The 6,295-nt window shown below is 43.4% G+C and overlaps 1 long non-coding RNA gene across 1 annotated transcript; it reads left to right on the top strand.

The window, feature by feature from the left end:
* The first annotated feature begins 231 nt into the window (after window positions 1-231).
* On the top strand, window positions 232-4,775 carry LOC135447519 (uncharacterized). The gene is made up of 4 exons (XR_010440178.1): window positions 232-299; window positions 2,076-2,155; window positions 3,100-3,165; window positions 3,804-4,775. It is a non-coding gene; the product is annotated as an uncharacterized LOC135447519 (long non-coding RNA).
* The last annotated feature ends 1,520 nt before the right edge of the window (window positions 4,776-6,295 follow it).

Raw genomic sequence — 6,295 nt, 5'->3', positions numbered from 1 at the left:
TTTGCTAAATTGAGCTTGTTTTTATTCTCAATCCAGCTAGTTTTCACAAAGAAATTTGTAGGGGGATACAGTATGGGTAAATGAAGGTAGTATAGAATGTAATCTTATCCCCTAAAGAGTTGCAGCTGAACCAATTACTAAAGACTGGCAGCAGGCCTAATGTTAACAGGCCACACCTGCAGCAAATAAGAACAAGTGTTATAAAAGAGTGGATTGATGGGCTCTGGGGTCAGATGACTACTGCAAGGGCCAGGAACAGTCAGTGCTTAGGGGAGCAGCCTTTGAGAAACACTGAGGAGGTAAGAAACTCTGGTGATAAGGAATCCTTGCACCATAATGATAATAGGACTCTTGATATATAAGACAACATAATGATAAGAGAACTTTTGACATATAAGACAATAGAAATTTTCATCCAACATATTGATTTCTACTAAACATGGGTCAAGAATTCTGTAGCTGTCCCCTGTGCTCGGAGCATGTTAAGCGCTGTCCTCTATGTTCAGTCTAAAGAGAACAAGATTTCTTAGATATCAGCCGAGGGAAAAGCCCTCCAAGGAGATTTACTTGCTCACCTTTGAAACGTCATTGTCATTCCCAGAGTAAGATTCCTTGGGAAGAAATTGAAACCTCTAGCCTGAGGCGAATCTTTCAGCTCAGAGTGCTGCTGACCTAAAATATTTTTTTTGTAGCTTGGTCACAGAAGACAGTCAACCCAGCCCAAATTCATGCAGGCTGTCTGTTCTACTTGTGAAACTCTAATATCTCTACCACAAGGCTTCCCCCCACAGTCATTTCAAGGCTTTTAATTTTGCCAAAATAGCACAGAATGTGCTCATATTTCACCTCTTGGCTCAAATACAGCACTGGTTGTGTCCGTGATAGGGGGAGGACACACCGTCAGTATTGCATTGCTCCTGCTGGGGGTGAGCCAAACGATTGAAACAAATCAGTTTCCAGAGTATTTGTTCATTTCTGTGACTGAAAATTTAGTATTTCTGGGGAAATTCTGATGTGTCTGCATGAAGAAATTGCTGTAGATAATGCCAGCCAAGAACTGGATTCCGGCACAGTTTCAGTTTTGTATGTTTATTTTTTAAAGCCCAAACCTGGATATCTATCAGGGAATCTCAGAGGAACCCAATCAAAACCAGATCCCTGACAAACACTTGTAGACAAAATGTAGCTGTATCTTTTGCAAGTTCAATCATTTCCTTCCTTCCATCTTTATTTTCCCCTCTCTCCAGTGAGAATAAACGTTATAATAAACCCATAAAGTCAAAGTCAGGGGTGAATCGCCATCTTTGCAAACTCTCTGTAAATCTCTAAAAAAATTAATCTCTCAGAAAATCTTTTCTCATTGGTTTACCTCACACTTGTGGCTTTTGGGAGACCAAGATTCAGATATGATTCAGACAGTAAAGATTGTTTTTCTTAACCTAAAGGAGGACCTAGAGGACTTAAAGGTGAGAAATGTCAAAAATCTTCTATTGAGGTGCTAAGTTTCAAGTACTACTCCTGTTCCTTTTTTAAACAAGTGGCTTTGGAAAGTGGTTCTGTCTCTCTGTGGGGTTTTTTGTTTTACAGAAAGGTACTAAAACATTCACACGCTTCAGGCTGCCATCAGTGTTTCATTTAAGACTTTCAAGTGGCTTTTCTATGGTGTGAACACGGTTTCAGTGACAAACCCAAACAGTAGAATCAGGAAAGAATCCTAAAACTGCAAAATACTTTCCAAGAGGCAAGCAGTCACTTTTAAAGTACTTGGATGTGGTCAAGCAAGGATGGTCAGAAATTGAACTTCTATCACCAAAGGGGTAGCAGGGACAGCCAAACATGACACAGACTCCATCATCAGAAGACATGAAAAGACACTTTATTATTAGAAATCTACAATTCTTATAGAAACAATGATGTACCTAAGGCCTGACTGGCCTTTAGGAATCTTCTGTCCCACCATTGGTGAACTCTGAACAGCACACTCTGGAGAATCATATCTATAAACAATGGTTACAGAAAGAGAGATAATAATTGGTTGAATTCTTTCATCTATGTTTCCCACAGCTTCTACACAGCTTCCCAGGATTTTCCTAGGAGAACCATGTCTCTCTCTGTTCAGAGGATATGTGATTACTACAAACTTCAGCAAAGATTGGTGAGGGAAGGCAACTCATCAACGTTAAGCTGAAGGAGGGCAGGGTTGGATGGGATGTTGGGACAAATTCCTGGCTGTGAGAGTGGGGAGGTCCTCAGGGTGCCCAGAGCAGCTGTGGCTGCCCCTGGATCCCTGGAAGTGTCCAAGACCAGGTTGGATGGGGGTTGGAGCAACCTGGGATAGTGGAAGGTGTCCCTGCCCATGGCAGGGGTGGAACTGGATGGTCTTCAAAGTCCCTTCCAACCCAAACCATTCCATGATTCTATGATTAATTTTTTCTTGGGAGATATTTGAAATGCTGTCTTTCCCATTAATGTTATCCCAAAATTTTACTCCTTACTGACCAAGGAAATCTTCCTAAATCCCCAGAACCTTCTATCCCAGAATGCACTTTACAGATCACAAAACATGCTTGCACCATGTTTCTTCTCCTGGAAATGCTGGAAGAATCAGCAATATTTCATCTCTGATGATATTTTCTGACTCAAAGTCATGTCTGCTAGGAAAGCTGTGGGGGCTTTGGTCACTGTGGGGCACCCTGGTTCATTTGGGTACTGGAAAAGACGTTTGATTTGTGAGAGGGAGTGAAACCAGCCTTGATATTCCCAAGTGAATGAATCATACCCAAGTTCTGAGGATCTGCAATTTCCATGCTGCTCCCATTATTAGAAGCCCATTTATATTTAATAAAATAGAAGATTAGAATTCCAGTGAAATGAGTTCAGAAAAAGAGTCTGGGAGACTGAGGCTGGAATGACTAGGGCACCATTTTCTATTCAGTTCTATCTTCCTCTTTTATTTCTGGGAAAGAATCTTGTAAAGTGGTTTATATTTACTCTGGAAGGTAATTGAATATGCTGGTCATACAGCTTGACAAGGACTCTTTTGTGGAAAAAGAATTTATTTACTGATAAATTGACCAGCTAATCTGTTTTTTATTACAGTTTCTTCACAAGTACTGCTGGCCAGGTTGCAATCTCCCTTCTAAAAACTGTGCTTTTCCTATGCTGGTGAGTCATTTTAATAGCTACAAAGTCACCACTTGCAGCTACCAGCTGGGAAATTGCTCTGAACAACTTAAAATTATAAAAAGCCAGCTGCTTCTTTGTAAAATTATTTCTTTGTATCCTTACCCTCCCAAACTGAATAAATCAACAGAAGTCCAGTCTCTGTGTTTCCAAGTTGCACCAGCGCATACTTTGATTGAATATTGGGAAAAATTTCTTTATGGTAATGGACTTTTCTATTTTTTTTATGGAAAAGTCACCAGAATGGGGACTCCAACACTCCAGGGCAGTGTTGGGGTCCCCATCCCTGGAAGGATTTAAAGCCATGTGGATGTGGCACTTGGGGACATGGTCAGTGGTGGCCTTGACAGTGCTGGGGGAATGGCTGGACTGGATGATCTTAGAAAGTTGGAAAAAATTTCTTAATGATTCTGTGATTCTATGAATATTGAGTTTTGCCATGGTGTTTGAGCAGGAAGAGAACTTAAGCATCAATCTTACTAATTTGCCTTATTGCCTGTGCAGTTGGGACTGGTCACCAGATTCTGGACGTTGCCTTGTTTACAAGTTTATGAGTTTGACAGGTTTGTACTTCCCTCCTTCCACGCCTTGTCTCCCACTCTGCCCATTTCTAATCACAGGTTGTCACTTCTCTGTGGCACATCTTGCCCTGGAGTGGAAGAAGGAATTGATTCATCGATGTTGGTGGACATCCAGGATCTTGGAAAAGTGACTGTTCTCTATTATATTTTAATAAAACTACATAATAACGGACTGGGTTGGAAGGGAACTGAAAACCCATCCAATCCATGCCCCTGCCATGGGCAGGGACATTTTTCACTGTCCCAGGTTGCTCCAAGCCCTGTCCATTCTGGCCTTGGACACATCCAGGGATCCAGGGGCAGCCACAGCTTCTCTGGGCACCTGTGCCAGGGCCTGCCCACCCTCACAGGGAACAATTCCTTCCCAAAATCCCATCCATCCCTGCTCTCTGTCAGTGTGAATGCACTCCCCCCTTGTCCTGTCACTATGTGCTTTTGTAAATAATCTTCCTCCATCTTTCTCCTTGCTCTGGCACTTCCATCCCCTGTTCTGCATATTCAAAATATTCTGGTCACACACATATTTTTGCTGGGAAGAAAATCTGTAGGTACCAGTGAGTATCACTCCTGCTTTTTCTAGTGGTGCTGTGTATGGCTTCTGTGGGCACTGTTGCACGTCATAACAAAACCATCTTTGTCTCTCTCCTCCTGGGAATATAAATTCTTGGCAGCAGAATGCTTATTCCATGTCTCTGTGCAGTGGGACTGGGAGCCCAGGAAGGGTTGTAAGGCTGATGTGTTCAGCACAAAGCCCAGGTTAGTGTGTCTCAGGAAACAAGTGGCAGAAATGAAGCTTGTTGCCATTATTTCTTGGTTTAAGGAAACTTGAAGGCTTCTCTTTGCTGCCACGTGCTGGAAATGAGAACTGCTGAGCTCTCCCAGGGGAAAAGTGTCTGAGGACAAATTTTTTCTGTGAGATTGACAAAGCAGAGTTAAAGTCAGCTCTGCCCATTAGGCCTCCAATTGTCTGAGAGATTCCACAAACCAGAGTTAAATGCCTGAGCTGCTGCTGCTGGCACTGCTGGGGGAGAAGGTGGCAGGTGTCAAACTCCTACGAAGGGCTTTGTACTAAAAAATCCCTAAAATTTCCTGCACTGTCATCTCTAAAGATTTTGTTGCAGAGGCAGCACTTCAAATCCTGAAGATGGTGCAGAGTTTGGTTTGTTTTTACCTCCTGTAGCTGAGAAAAAGGGTGAAAACTTGTGCTAATGTTTCCTACCTGCTGTGTCTGCACCTTAGCCCATGAGATGCACATTGCTGTGAAATGGGTATTTCTTGGTCTTTCCCCTTCCAGCTAGAACTAAAGAAATATTAGTTTGTAGTGGAGTCTCCTGCTGCCTGGGAGAAACATCTGAAGCTGAATTGCAGAGGAAATCTAGACCTTGATTTAGCTTAATAAATACTTAATGTTATAAGGAATATATCAGAGACTTGGGAGCATGTTCCTGCTTGAAGCCAAACTGAGGTCCCTGGGTAGAAGATAAATTTATTGCTTAATTCAGTTGAAGGGGAAAATGCCCAGCTCCCTCTGACTGCTGAGGCTGGACAGGGGCCTGCAGGAGATGGAGGCAGCACAGAGCTTTATGTGATGCATATAAAACTAAAATATATTCCTCTGCAAATCCCTGAATGATGCCATGTGGAATTATGAGCCTGATGCTCTCCATCACAGCTCCAGTGGCTTGGGAATGCCTGGAGATGCCGGATAATCACTGGGACACAGCTCTATTTCATCTAAAAATACAAACAGACCTGCCCACCTGTCGGATCTCAAGATCTCAGTCCTGAGGTGCCGAGCCACCGAGACCACCTTGGGGGGCTCGGGAGTCCTGGAATGTTGCCAGAAGTGTCTGGTGGCTGGACTTTAACCCTACACAGGAGACGACAAGGATGAGGGCTTCACCGGGGTGAATGGTGAAGGGATTAGTTAATTAGAGGGTGAGACACAGGGTTTAGGATTTATGTACAGGGGGGTTTAGAGGAGTAAGATGGAGGAATTGGGGTGTGTCCTGTCCTTCTTCTTCTTCCTCTTCTCCTCCATCTTCTTTGGCCACGGTGGCATTTTTGGATTGGTTATTACTGAGAGTGCACCGAGTTATAAGAATAAATGGTATTGGGGAAAAATGATAAATATTGTACACGTAACAATGGGTATAAAGATACGTGGCTGCCCCGGAGGGCAGCACAGTGTGCTCATGGCTGGCTGCTGAGCAGAGCTCTGTTCGGCTGAAAGAACATCTTTTAGATAAACAATTAATAAACATAAAAACCGAAAGAAGAACTGAAGCCTCTTCTCGTCCTTCGATACGCGGGCTGCCCCAAGGCCACTCCGGGCCTTTCCAGGCCCTCCAAACAGCCGAAAATCCGGACACCCACCCTCCTACCTGAGCAAAAGGTGTTCAGTGGCACCACAGCTCACATCTCCCCCTGGTGAATTTGGAGCTGGAGCTTCATATCCCTGCAAACCTCTCCGTGGAAAAAGTGCACAACTGAAAAATAGGGAAGCAGAGCTTGCAGTAATTATCCTTTAA

This window comes from Zonotrichia leucophrys, chromosome 4 (assembly GCF_028769735.1).
Source record: "Zonotrichia leucophrys gambelii isolate GWCS_2022_RI chromosome 4, RI_Zleu_2.0, whole genome shotgun sequence".
Classification (NCBI taxonomy): Eukaryota; Metazoa; Chordata; class Aves; order Passeriformes; family Passerellidae; genus Zonotrichia; species Zonotrichia leucophrys.
The sequence above is the reverse complement of the archived record's forward strand: the minus strand, read 5'-3'. Positions and strand labels throughout refer to the sequence as shown.